Source organism: Eubalaena glacialis, chromosome 18 (genome assembly GCF_028564815.1).
Source record: "Eubalaena glacialis isolate mEubGla1 chromosome 18, mEubGla1.1.hap2.+ XY, whole genome shotgun sequence".
NCBI lineage: Eukaryota > Metazoa > Chordata > Mammalia > Artiodactyla > Balaenidae > Eubalaena > Eubalaena glacialis.
The window spans coordinates 23,018,998-23,034,648 of NC_083733.1; positions in this window are offsets into that span (position 1 = coordinate 23,018,998).

Here is a 15,651-nt window from a genome sequence, read left to right on the forward strand (position 1 = left end):
TACAGAGCTATTATGAGCTATTATGAGGATTAGAGGTGAGTATTTCAACCACCTAGATCATGGCATGGATTTATTATATAACAGCTGCCATCATAAATCCATGGGAATAATTTATTCACCAAATATGTGTTAAGCCACTACTCATTACACACAGGATTTACAATGGTGTCATAACCTCTACTCTCAAGGAATTTATATCTTGCAGGAAACTCAGAAAAGTTAACAGGTAACCCAGGTAAATGGGACAGGTGACGCAATCCTATGGCAACTTGAGGCACCCATTAGAAGTAGTGCTTGAATTGCTGGTGGGCATGAAAGGTGAAGGGGGTAGAGAAAAACATTAACCAGCAGAAAGACTTTAAAATAACATGTGCTAACCCCAAGAGATAAAAGAGTATGGCTAAACCATATCATAGTAGAGCAAGTTGCTTAAGCCTGTTTTCTAGACCTTGATAAATATTTGTTAGCTGCATGTCCTTGAGAAAGTAATTCTTCGGCATAGTTTTGTTATCAGTGAAAGGGGTATATTAATAATAAATTAAGAGTTATTGAGATATTAAAAGAGACATTTCATATAATGCCCCTAGTAAAATGTTAGCTCTATTATTATTTTACCACCATTAGCATTGTTGCTATTAGCATATCATCATCATCATCATCATCATTCAGGGAAGTATAACATTTTGGCTGACAAGTAGAATGCTTAATACAAAATCTCCATGCTGACTTGACACTTCACATTTGTTCATTATGGAAATGCATTCATCAATATGACTTGCCGAAAAGATCAGATTGAGTCCTGACTCTTAAGATCTTTGCAAAACTCAAAACCCACTCCTCAAGTGGGGGTGTGTGTGTGTGTATATTATATATCCCACTCCTCAAGTGTTGGGAACATGTGAGAAGTCTGATGACATTGCCCAGGACTCCTGGTACCTCTTATATACACCACAATGACTTTTGCACTTACAGGTATCAATCGCAGCAGACATCTAGTGTCAAAACCAGGCACTGATCCCAGACATCAGGTTAAATGGGGGATTTTCTACTCAGGCTCCAGAGATCAGCAAATGGTACTTTCATACCCTGAGCAACATAACAAGGAACTAAAAGTCTATTCTATTTTTTTTTAAATCAGAAAGAGAAACAAAATTAGAAATGAACTTGATCATTTTGAGACAAAGAAATGGAAGGGCATAAGCATTTCAATTTTGTTGACTGCTTTTTAAAAGTAATCATCATTCTTGAACCTTTTAATTCTCAAAGAATTTAGATACTTTGAGAGGCACTGTATTTGTTTTATCTCTTTGTGAGGAATTCTATCCATACAGAAACGTGACCAATTGAAAATTACCTCCATTCCCGGGTAACTTATTTCTCCTTGCTTTGGTTTTATGTAACATAAATGTTTGGAACTTGACTAATCTACTTTCTGCATTACATTTACAAACTTATATTCTACAGCCACATTTCCTGTGGTTAAATCTTGGCTCAGCCATTTGCTACCTCAGTAATCTTGGGCAAGGCACATACTACCTCTATGCCTCAATTTTTTTTAAGTTTTTTTTTTAATTGAAATATAGTTGCTTTACAATATTGTGTTAGTTTCAGGTGTGCTGCAAAGTGATAGATAGATAGATCATATATATATATATATATATATATATATATATATATATATATATATATATATATATATATATATATATATATATATATATATATATATATAAGAAAATCCTTGTTGTTCATCTTTTTTTATATATAGTGGTGTGTATTTGTTAATCTCATACACCTAATTCATCCCCCACCACCACCTTCCCTTCTGGTAACCATAAGTTTGTTCTCCAAGTCTGTGAGTCTGTTTCTGTTTTGTAAATAAGTTCACTTGTATTATTTTTTTAGATTCCACATATAACTAATATCATGTAATATTTGTCCTTGTCTGGCTTCACTTAGTATGATAATCTCTAGGTTCAACTATTTCTTTATCAAACAGAGAGAATAATGACTCTTGATTAAAGAAAAAACTACTTAGTAAACATTAAATGAGTTAGTCCATGTAAAAAATGTATACCATTGCCTGGTACATGGTGAGCTAAATATGCTGATTATTCTGTTTCTCTGGATAGGTTATTTTAAATTATTTTGTTTTTCCCATCTGAAAAAGGGCTGTAAAATATCTGCCTGCAGAGTTATTGGGAAGAACACATATAATCTACAGTTAGTGTCATTTACATTAGTAAGTATATAGTCAATGAATGTTAGTTTGTTTTATGAGCCATGCCAATATTCCTGGCTAAAGTGATATTTAATTTGAAACTCATAGTTGATAAAGTTTCAGATTTGGATGTTAAATACTTTTTAAAGAAAACCACACTTCTCTCAAAACTTAGCAATGTGATGCAACAATCCCCTTCTTTATACATGTAGATTTAATTATTGGACTCAATTTTTCAAGCTTCCTTAGTAATTTTATAAATCCACACCCTTGCCATGGTCTCATGGCACACAGAGTATACCAACCCTTCCAAGGGTCTGGGCTTGCCCATGTGATTTGTTTAGGCCAATGGAATGTTAACAAAAACATGAAATTTATGTACACATTTTGGCTTGCTCTCTCGAGCTTTTACCATTCCCTTTAAAAATATCATGAGTAGCTACTGCTCCTCCAACCTGAGGCTGAGAATGAGGTACATGGAGCATAGCTACACAAGTTGACCATCACACCCATAAGCAAGTAATAAATTCTTATTATATGCCAGTGAGTTTATGTCTTTATTTATTATGCAACATTATGTGACAATGATTAACACTTCCGCATCATTGACAATAAATACTACTTCAGCTTCCAAGTGAGTTGCTTACACATTTTTGCTAAGATTACCCTCTTTCATATATGGAGCCCAAATCAGTTTCCACATGTAATTTTGCCCTCAAGATCATTATTAAAAAAAAGCTAACTCATAATTCTCTCAGGGTAGCAAAGAGGCTAAAGAGCAAAGGGAAATCTCTGAAAACATTGTAAGCCAAAATAACAACCCATTGTCACTTGAGGCAAAAGATTACGATTGAGGTAAACAATATCTACACCGAACGCTGGGGAGAGATTTTCTTTAGACATCAGGCCATTGACAATCACATGCATATATCAGGAAATTTAGAAGGCAATGTGCATACCCAAGGCAAGACATAGGCTTAGAAAAGACCTGAGAAGATACGAGCTTTCACCTCTGATTGGTTTTTTTTTTTTTTTTTTGGCTGCATTGGGTCTTCATTGCTGCGCGCAGGCTTTCTCTAGTTGCGGCGAGCGGGGCTACTCTTTGTTGTGGTGCGCAGGCTTCTCATTATGGTGGCTTCTCTTGTTGCAGAGCACGGGCTCTAGGCACGTGGGCTGTAGAGCATAGGCTCAGTAGTTGTGGCGCACGGGCTTAGTTGCTCCTCAGCATGTAGGATCTTCCCGGACCAGGGCTCGAACCTGTGTCCCCTGCATTGGCAGGTGGATTCTAAACCACTGCGCCACCAGAGAAGTCTCTCTGGTTAGTCTTTATGCTCAGAACAAGCAGCAAGTGAAGGCTAAGACTGAGTTTAAAATGGCCTTTGAAGCATTGAAGGAGTGTCCCATCTCAAAGCCAATGTACAAAGAGTGAGAGTGATGTATGTATGCATGTATGTATGTATCAATCTATCTATCTGACTATTCTCTTTGGCTCTCACTTACTTTGTCTTTTTGCCTCCAGGCATTCAAAAAATTCTCTGTCAAAATCCTAGCAAAGCACAAACTAGAGGAAGAGAGGCTTTACAAACCACACACAACAAAGAATACAGAAATTTTAAAATATATCTTTTTTTTTTAGGGTATTGCATTTAATTTAATTAATTAATTAATTATTTTAACATCTTTATTGGAGTATAATTGCTTTACAATGGTGTGTTAGTTTCTGCTTTATAACCAAGTGAATCAGCTATACATATACATATATCCCCATATGTCCTCCCTCTTACGTCTCCCTCCCACGCTCCCTATCCCACCCCTCTAGGTGGTCACAAAGCACCAAGCTGATAGTCATACACACACAGACAAAATAACAACTAACACTAACAGTAAGCCACAAAAACAAAACCTGAGGAAGGAGAAGCATATGCTTTACACAGTTAACACATTATAATGTTTTCAATAACAAGTTATGAAGCATACAAAGACAACAAAATATGGCTCAATCACAGAATAAACAGAAACTGTCCCTGGGAAAGCAAAAGCATTAGACTTACTAGACAAATACTTTGAATCAAGTATCTTAAAAATGCTGAAAGAGCTAAAGGAAACCATGGACAAAGAGCTAAATGAAACAAGGAGAATGACAGCCCAATAAATAGAGACTGTCAGTAAATATATGGAAATTACAAAAAGAAACAAATTCTGGAGATGTAAAGTAAAATAGTGAAATGAAAATTCACTATTCACCTGCAGGTTTAAATAGCATATTTTAGCAAACAAAGGAAAGAATTTGTGATCATGAAGATAGGCCACTTGAAATGATCAAGTCTGAGGAGTAGAGTGAAAGAATGACGAAAAATGAACAGAACCTGAGACTAGTGGTGCAAGATCAGGTGCACTAATATACACATAATAGGAGTCCCATGAGGTGAGAGGGGATTGAAAGAGACAGGAAAACTTTTTGCAGAAATAAATTTGATAAAAGACACAAATCTATATATCCAAGGAACTCAATGAAATTTCAACTCAATCAAAATTGAAATACTTTGATATAAATCTAACAATATATATAGGATCTGTATGAGAAAAAAACTACCCAACTTGATGAAAGAAGTTAAATAACTAAATAAATGGAGAGATATTTCATGTTCATACGTGGAAAGACTCAATATTATCAAGATATCAGTTCTTACCAACTTGATGTATAGGTCTGATGCAATGCCAACCAAAATCCCAACAACTCATTTTGTGGATATCAATGAACTGATTCTAAAGTTCAAATGGAGAGATAAAAGACACAGAATAGCCAACACAATATAGAAATAAAAGACCAAAAACAGATGGTTGATAGTACCAGACTTCAAGACTTACCATAAAGCCACATTAACCAAGCACTGTGATAGTGGTGAAAGAACAGACAAATAGATCAATGGAACATAATAGAGAGCCCAGAAATAGACACACACAAATATAAACTGATTTTTGACAGACAAAAAAAGAATCTAAAGATACTTTAAAAATTTATAAAAATGCTAACATTAATAAATAAATTCAGCAAAATTGCAGGATACAAGATCAGCACATAAAAATCATTTGTATTTCTATACACTAGCAATGAACAATCCAAAAAGGATATTAAAAAACAATTCCATTTACAGTTGCATCTAAGAGAATAACATACCTGGGAATAAATGTAACCAAGGCGGTGAAGAATTTATACACTGAAAACTAAAAAACATTACTGAAAGAAATTAAAGGAGACCTAAGTGAATGGAAAGACATATTGTTAAGATAGCATTACTAGCCAAACCATCTACAGATTCAAAACAATTCCTATTACAAGTTGAATGGCTCTTTTGTAGCAGAAATGGAAAACCCTATTATCAAATTCATATGGAATTTCAAGGGGCCCCAAATAGTCAAAATATACTGAAAAAGTAGAACAAAGTTGGAAGATTCACTCTTCTTGATTTCAAAACTTACTACTAAAAAACAAGAGTTATCAAAACAATGTGGATAATCATATAGGTGAATGTAAAATCGGGAGTCCAGAAATAAACCTGTACCTCTATGGCCTATTGATTTTCTACAAGGGTGCCAAGAACATTCAATGGAAAAGGAATAATCTCTTCAACAAATAATTATGGGATAACTGTGTTTCCACATGTAAGAGAATGTATTTGGAGCCCTACTTTACACAATATTTCAAAATGAATTCAAATGGATCAATGACCTAACTGTAAGAGCTAAAATTTAAAACTCTTAGAAGAAAACATAGGGGTAAACTTCATGACATTTGTCACATTCTTAGATGTGACACCAAAAGCACAAGCAAAAATAATAACAAAAAATAGATAAATAGGTCTTTATCAAAATTAAAAACTTTTGTGCATTAAAGGATGTTATCAAGAAAGTGAAAAAACAACTTTGAGAATGGGAAAATAATTTGCAAATATCTGATTTAATTTTCTAGTATCCAGAATATATGAAGAACTCCTACATCTCAACAACAAAAACAAACAACCCAATTAAAATTTTGTCAATGTACTTGAAGAGCCATTTCTCAAAAGAAGGTATATTAAAGGCCAGCAAGTACATAAAAAGATGCTTAACCGTTAGGGAAGTGCAAATCAAAAGCCGAATGAGATGCCAATTTACACCCACTAAAATGGCTATCATTTAAAAAAATGGAAAATAAGAAGTGTTAGCAAGCATGTGGAGGAATCGGAACCCCCATACATTGCTATAAAATGGAATATAAAATGTTGCAGCCACTGTAAAAAAGTTTGGCATTTTTTCAAAAAAATAAATACAGAATTACTGTATAACCCAGGAATTCCATTCCTAGGTATATACCCAAGTAGGTAGAAAACAGGTACTCAAACAAATAGTTGTTCACAAATGTTCATAGTGGCACTATTTATAATAGCCAACAGGTAAAGACGACTCACATGTTCATCAACAGATAAGTGAGTAAACAATATGTGGCATGTACATGGAATGGAAAATTATTCAGAGAAGGAATGCATTACTTCTACATGCCACAAGTTGATTGAATCTTAAAACATAATGCTAAGTGAAAGGAGCCAGATCCCAAAGGTCATATGTAGTATGATTCCACTTACTTGAAATATCTAGAATAAGCAAATCTATACAGAGGCAGAAAGCAGACTGGTGATCGCCAGTTGTTGAGATATTGGGGGCATGATTAGAACTACTTAATAGGTATGGGGTTTCCTTTTGGGGTGATAAAAATATTTTTGAAACATTTCATAGTGGTAGTGTTTCACAACATTATAAATGTATTAAATTCCAGTCGAATGTACACTTTAAAATAGTTCATTTTATTTTATATGAATTTCATCTCCATTTTTTTTAAAAGCCAAAAAGTAAAGGGGACATTCTGTATCATTACTCATACTAGATTTTTGCAGATTTAAACTGGGTTACTGTCTGTCTCAGTTTCTCTCCACAACTCATTCTCTCTATCTGGAAAACCACCTTTTCTGTTTTCACAGATAACTTCTTCTCATTTAAGTTCCATTTCTAATTTTATGAGTATCTTCCTTGTCAATTATCATCTGTTGTTTTCAGTAATCTACCCAGTAAAATTACAACATTTGGTTTAACAATCACGAACATGATGTTTCTATGTATCTGTGGCTATAAATCAGAAAATCTGGGTCCACATTTTTTTCAGCTATTATAAAGCAGATAATTTTAGGCAAACTGTTTCATTTATCTGGGTCTGATTTATTTCAAATGCTAAATTTATTTTATTATTATTTAAAGTAAAAAACTTCTGGGGTTTATATTTAACATCTAATTGCTTTATGTGGGTTTTAATCATTAAAACACTATAAAATCAATAAAAATGCAACTGCCAGTAACAAGGTAGTGATGCGATTGATAATAGTCATGTTTCATTCACTCATTCATTCATTCACTCTACAAACACTCCATGCCCTTATACTGTACTGTCCCTGGAGATATAAATATTATCAACAACGATATGATCATTAACCATTAATCCACTGAGTCTATGGTAGATACATAGATAGTAATGATGATGAGGGTGATGATGAAAGTATTTATTACTATACTTTAGAAACCCTCTGGATAAAAAGACCAACAGATAAAGACAATTATATCTGTTTTATTATCTTTTTTTATTTGAAGAGTCATAATTAAACAAAGCTGATGTAAAACATTTGTAAGTCAATTATTTGATGCACAAATGTGTAGATGACATCTATATATTTAGTGATAATCAAGATTTTCTGAAGAGATAATTCCATTGGAAGCACTTAAATTACTCATCCAGCACACTGTCATCCATGTAATAGATAGTGGGTGTCTTCAATTTCTTATAACTTGGAAGTCATCCCTCTGAGCATCTCTAAAGCAATCAGCTGAGGAGGTGATTTGATTGCCCTCAACTTATGAAACATTAGTTATTACTTATTGTAAATTGCATAATAGATATCTAGGGTATGAGACCGGCACTGTAATTCCAAGAAAAGCTGTTCTCCCAAATTCTAGTATCACAGACAAAATTAGAAGTAGAATGTCATAATGTAGAGAAAAAATTCTTTAGGTCTGATGAGACCACAACTAGATTGGTGACTGGCATTTATGAGCTATGCGATATTAAGTTAGTGAGTTAATATTATGGTGATATATGGTATTGGTCTTATTGTGGTGATCATTTTATAATGTGTAAAAATATCAAATCACTAGGTTGTACACTTGAAACTAATATAATATTGTATATTAATTATAACTCAATAAAAAATATTTCTGAGACCCAGTTTAGATACCTAAAAATAAAGGCAAGACAGAAAAAAGCATATATTTTGAGATAGGACTTTGTGGTAGGCCCTGGAAAAGTGAGCTAGACTAGTACCTGTCTTCAAAGGACTCATGACCATTTGCTTGTATCAGTTATCTACTGCAGCATTAAAATTACCCCTAAACTCAGTGATTTAAAATAAAAACCACTTATTATTTCCCATGATTTACTTGGTTGACGGGGTGATTATTCTGTTTTGAATGGACTTTTCTGGGGCTAGACTTGCTCACGCATCCTGTTTCTCAGGAGGAACATCTGGGATGATTGGGATAGCTGGGGCCTCTCTTCATGTGATTTCTCATCCCGCAGAAATTCAGTCTGGGCTTGTTCACTAGATGGCAAGAGGATGCGAAGCAAGGGAGGAAAAGTTCCAAGGTGCAAACATTTTAGAGGTTTTTGCTTGCATTTCATTTTAAAATATTCCATTGGCCAGTAAGAGTCACATAGCAAAACACAGATTCAAGGGCTAAATAAGTATGTTCCAACTCTAGATGAAAGGAGCAGCAATGTCACAAGGTCATAAATATAGGGACAGGAAGAATTATTTGGCCATTTTTTAAAAACAATGTTCCGTATTATATAAGTGGATAAATTCCCTTGCCATTTTGGATCTTGGTGTTAAAATATCTCCTCACTCAAAAGGAAGTCACAATCCAACACAAAATCAGGAGCGCTGAATAGAGGGTTTAGAGTGCAACAAGTTATTATCAAACCCAATGTGAATTTGCAGAATTTTATACTGATAGCATCTTTTGATTCTCTAATGATCTGGATTTGTGTCCCCAAATTTCTGAATTGGCAGAAGGGGAAACATGCTCCTATTGGGTAGCCAATAATGCCATAGTTGTTTATTTACAGGAATCTTAATTATTCATCACAGCCTCCCTTAAGATAGGACAATATTCCCCAAAATGTATTTAGAAAAATGATCATTTAAGTTCTCGTAGTAGGATAGGCTTGTGGATTACTGGGTTAAAATTTTGTAAACTCTATTACAGCAGGAATTTTGAAAAGACTTTAATATGCTGATGAGTATTACATTTTTTTAGTAAGGGAATATAATATATATTGTTTTCTGAACTTAATTCCATTTTTAGATAAGGAAAATAAGGGCTAAATGACTACACTTAAAAAGGGCTGCTTCTGATCCAGGCATTTGCACATTCAAAAATCTCATTCAATATTTACAACTGAGACAGGTGTTATTATAGTCATTAGAAAACTGAGGAAACAGAAGATAAGAGAAACTAGCTCACTTGCCGAATTCCACATATCTTGGAAGTGACAGGTTTGTGTACCAAAACCATTTTGACTCGGGACACAACCTAACTGTATCAAACTGAACCAGCTTCAGGTGATGCTTCGTCCTACCTCTACCCCTAGCATTCAAGGGGATCTTTGTTTGCCTCTCCCAGGTCCATAATTCTGCTCTGGCCCCAAGTGGGGCACTCATGCTCTGCACAGGCATGTGATGTTTTCCTGCCAGGATCACTCAAAGCATAGCATTAAGCACATATTCCCCCCTCCAAATCGATCCCCATGTTGCTCTCCAAGACCACTCTGCACAGCTAGGCAGTGAGGCTTCATATTAATCATGTTTTCTAATTATTTATTTATTAGAACAAGGGAGCTGAACACCTGGCAACATTTACATTTGCAAATTAGGGAAGCAGCCTCACTCTAGCAGAAATCTGATTTTATTATTTGCCGTGTAAAACCAAGTTGGCTCAGTGGTGGAGAAAGTTATATTAATATAAATAATGATGAAATGCTGGAAATAATCTCTTTTCTCACCTTCAGATTTGGTATATTTTGGGGCAAATTTGTACACTTGAAACTTAATTCATGATGCAATTGTTAGGGTGAAATAAACAGGATATTGATATATTAACCTCATTCTTTCATTAATTCAAGAAATCTTAGTTGAGCACTTGCTATATTCATGCCACTGAACTCATGTCCTTAAGTTATGTCATAACTTAAGGACATGAGTTCAAACAAACATGTGGCCAATTTCTAAGTTGCACTAAACACGTAGAGTCTCCATGTATTTACTAGATACAGACATGGAGATTATTATTATATTATGGGTGTTTTTGAGGCTTAAAATGGATATAAGCATAGCACCTAACTCATAGGTGAGTCATAACCAATATTAGTTGGCTACTCACCCTCCCTATCCCACTTAAGCATGGTGATCATAAAGATTAAAAGACATGGCCCATAGTTACAGGCTTTCAATCAATAAGGAGGATAAATTATAGTTTTTGAAAAATGTGATCTGTGTCACAAAAAAATCAAATATATGCGAGTGAAAGGTAATTTTGGATATGGACATATAATATTATATAGTCAAGTTTTCTAAATACATAGTACATTTGACTCTTGAACGAGTGGGTTAGGGATGCAGACCCTCTGCTCAGTAGAAAATCTGCACATAACTTTGCAGTCGGCCCTCTGTATCCTCAGTTCCATATCCTCAGATTCAACCAACTGATGATCATGTAGTACTATAGTATTTACTATTGAAAAAAATTCACATATAAATGGACCCATGCAGTTCAAACCTGTGTTGTTCAAGGGTCAAGTGGTATTTAGAAAAGGGAGAAGGGAGCTAGGATTAGAAGATGTTTACGTAATGAATGGCTTTAGAATGAGCCTTAGGTGACTAAAATTTATCCTGTAGCCAAATTATTCCACTGACAGCCAAGAGTCATGCTTCATGGAATTTAATTTAGCCATTATGTACCTTCTGGGAGGGCAACTGAAAATGGAGATGAGAGAGCCAATTGGAATACTATATAATTGTAATTTCTTAGAGGATGCCGAGTCCTCTAACTTTCTGGATTCACTCTTTAAACCACAAGCTCCCCAAAAGAATATTTCTCTCCTTTGGAAGAAAATTTCAAATCTCCTAGACTCAGGAGTCCAATTGCATCAGATGTTAAAATCAGTACATCTCTGTCCTGCTCTAAGGACTTCAGGCTTGGGATAATGATGATCCAAACAAGGGCAGTAAAAATGGAAGACTCCCTCTCCTATTGGGTAAAAAGTTCTCAGGTAGGGCCCTATGTGCAAATTAAGAATTGTATATCTGAATTCTTTAAAACAAACATGTGGTAAACTACCTTCCAAAGCAATGCATAACACTGAGGAACATTTCTAAAACTACTGGTAAATATACTGAACACGGAGCAAGTTAAAATAAAAGAGCACAGTGAGAAATCAGCAGTGTCACATTGGACATGCAACTTCACACCTCATTTCTATGAGGGATAATATTAAGCTATGAACACCATATATCATAAAATATATGAAGTTATCAGCATAATACTAGGCATATAATACATTTTGAATAAGATTGTGCATTTATGATATAACATGTAATCTATAATTGTATGAAAGATATTTTATAGATTTCTGTTGGCCAGAAAAATTTCAATGAAGAAAAATTTTCTTCTTTATAAGGAAAGAATTAATGGAAAAGTAATTTGGGATAAACACTATATATGTATTAATCCACGTTAGAGCCCAGAAAAATAAAGAGAGAAGAAATAAAGTTTACTTATAGGGAATGGAATTTAAGCAGATTTATTTCTACATATCACCAAGATTTGAATAAAGATGCACCTAAAAAGAGAAAGCAGGCAGCTGAATTGTTTAACTGGTGGGGATCCAATTGCCCTACATGGGAAGTGCTAGCTACCTGCATGGAAAACAGATGTTACCACTTTTACTTTATGTGGTAGCAGGAAGCTGGTGAGGATAAAAAAGTCTGTGTAACCTTCAGTGCTGTGACTTTTACTGTTTAGTAACTTTTCACATCTGTGTATACCAGGAGAAGATAAGAGCATTTATTCACTTTTTTCTTTCTTTGCTATACCTACATACTATATCACATTTACTATGTTCTCCATATTTATTTGCACCAATATATGAATGCCAGAAAATATTGGCCTCCTTCAAAATACTGACTGGATCGCTCCACCAAAATAGGATTTCTAAGACTTAGAATACTCCTTTTGTCGAAGTTACTCAATCCAAAGCCAACACACATAAAAATCTGTCCCAATGGTACGTGACCTCTCTGTATATATGTTCTGCAACTACTTTCAACTTTATCGAGCATGAACAGAGGAATTCTTTAATTTCTATTGTGTTCTCTAAGAACATTACTTCCAGTTTTATCATTGTGAACACTATTTAACCAGTTCTAAAATCCTTCCTGGTGAAATCAGACTGATTACTCGTCAGCTTTATAGTTTTCAAACTATCTTATCACAATTAAAACAATGAAAGAAATAATAATCATAGTTATCATTTATCAGACTTTTTGTTCGTGCAGGGAAATGTGCTAAGTGTTTTACCTATATTGTCTGCTTTATTGCTAACTGCTATTGTCTTAAAGATGGGAAAATTAAGGGAAAAAGTGATTAGGTAAGTCAGTCACATATCTAGAAAGAGACTGAATACTATTTAAGAGACAAATGACACAGAAGTTGCTCTAGGAAAAATGCATAACCTGTTTCTCTCAGAAATTAGCAAGCCCAGATCCTGTTCAAATTCTGGCTCCAAAAACATAACCTCTCTATGCCTTACTTGCCATATCTTTATAATGAAGTTGATAATAACAGTTCCTTGCAGGGGTTACCTATGAGGATCAAGTAGCTAACACAGGCAAAGCGCTGAGAATGAGGCTGGGTATATTGTAAGTGTTAACTGTATTAGTTATTATTAAAGCAACATCATAATTAGGTGATATAGCTAAGGTTCTTTTTTGTTTTCATAACTTGATAAACTGGAGGAGCCTGTGAGCTGTGAAACAAAAAGATTTCTTTTACGTTTTAGCTTAAGTCCTAGACTGGAATGAAACCAAAACATTTTTATATGTCCGTTCCTCTGATCTTTCTTGCTCTTCCATATTTTATGTTCAGTATCTGCAGGAAAATTAGTTGAACTTCAAGGAGGACAAAGGCCTTAATCACTTTCTGGGGTACAGTGGCCTAATCTGTTGTCTTGGGGATTATTTAACCTTTGCTCTACAGAGATGCTTCTTTTTCCTGTGGGGAACTGATGGTGCAGTAGGTGGTCTTCAGTTTTTCCTTAATCTGGATGAGCTGTTGCCAGAGTGTCATTAGAGTCATTGTCCTGGACTTAGTGCTGGGAGACCAGGTCACTTAGGAGTTGGGAAGCCAGCGTCTCTAAGGGCAATAAGCATTCTGAAGAACTGACTTGCAACAGAACATTGCTAGTAAAAGAGGAGAAAGTGATGCATTATCTTCAGATCTCTTCACCATATACTCTTACTTCTCTGAATTTCCAATGAACTCAGTTGGTGGTGTTCTCCTGGCTCTCAGTGAGGAAGCTCCGGCCTTTAGCAACCCCATGACAGCTACTAAACTTGAGGAAGATATAGGTACATATCGCAACATTTGTAACAATACAATGCAGAATAGTATCAATGGCATTATCAGAATGTCTGAGATATATGTGTGTTTGTATGTGTGTGTGTACATGCGTGTATGTCTATATCCAAAAATATTGGGAAAAAACACTTCAGTGATACCTAGATTATGGGCTTTAATTTTTTTCTCCTTTATATTGTATAATCTGTTCCTTCTACACTGACCATGAATTATGTATATAATCAGAAACAATGTGAACAAAACCATTATACACAATAAAAGCCTTAAAGTTAATAGTAAATATCTAAATTGACCAATAATTCTGTTGATAGTTTGATATTTGAAAAGCAGGGAAAACCAATGGTCTACTCTGGAGAAATACACTATTCAAAATAAATCAAAAAGAAAGAGAAATTATAAGGAAAAAGACCCACCACGAAGTCCTTATACTCCTCTACAAAGAACTTTTTTTTTTTTTTTTTTTTAAACATCTTTATTGAAGTATAATTGCTTTACAATGGTGTGCTAGCTTCTGCTTTACAACAAAGTGAATCAGTTACACATATACATATGTTGCCATATCTCTTCCCTCTTGCATCTCCCTCCCTCCCACCCTCCCTATCCCACCCCTCTAGGTGGTCACAAAGCACCGAGCTGATCTCCCTGTGCTATGCGGCTGCTTCCCACTAGTTATCTATTTTACATTTGGTAGTGTATATATGTCCATGACACTCTCTCACCATGTCACATCTCACCCCTCCCCCTCCCCATATCCTCAAGTCCATTCTCTAGTAGGTCTGTGTCTTTATTCCCATCTTGCCACTAGGTTCTTCATGACCTCTTTTTTTTTTTTTTTTTTTCCCTTAGATTCCATATATATGTGTTAGCATACTGTATTTGTTTTTCTCTTTCTGACTTACTTCACTCTGTATGACAGACTCTAACTCCATCCAACTCATTACAAACACCTCCATTTCATTTCTTTTTATGGCTGAGTAATATTCCATTGTATATATGTGCCACATCTTCTTTATCCATTCATCCGATGATGGACACCTAGGTTGCTTCCATGTCCTGGCTATTGTAAACAGAGCTGCAATGAATATTTTGGTACATGACTCTTTCTGAATTATGGTTTTCTCAGGGTATATGCCCAGTAGTGGGATTGCTGGGTCGTATGGTAGTTCTATTTTTAGTTTTTTAAGGAACCTCCATACTGTTCTCCACAGTGGCTGTATCAATTTACATTCCCACCAACAGTGCAAGAGTGTTCCCTTTTCTCCACACCCTCTCCAGCATTTATTGTTTCTAGATTTTTTGATGATGGCCATTCTGACCGGTGTGAGATGATACCTCATTGTAGTTTTGATGTGCATTTCTCTAATGATTAATGATGTTGAGCATTCTTTCATGTGTCTGTTGGCAATCTGTATCTCTTCTTTGGAGAAATGTCTATTTAGGTCTTCTGCCCATTTTTGGATTGGGTTGTTTGTTTTTTTGTTATTGAGCTGCATGAGCTGCTTGTAAATCTTGGAGATTAATCCTTTGTCCGTTGCTTCATTTGCAAATATTTTCTCCCATTCTGAGGGTTGTCTTTTGGTCTTGTTTATGGTTTCCTTTGCTGTGCAAAAGCTTTTAAGTTTCATTAGGTCCCATTTGTTTATTTGTGTTTTTAT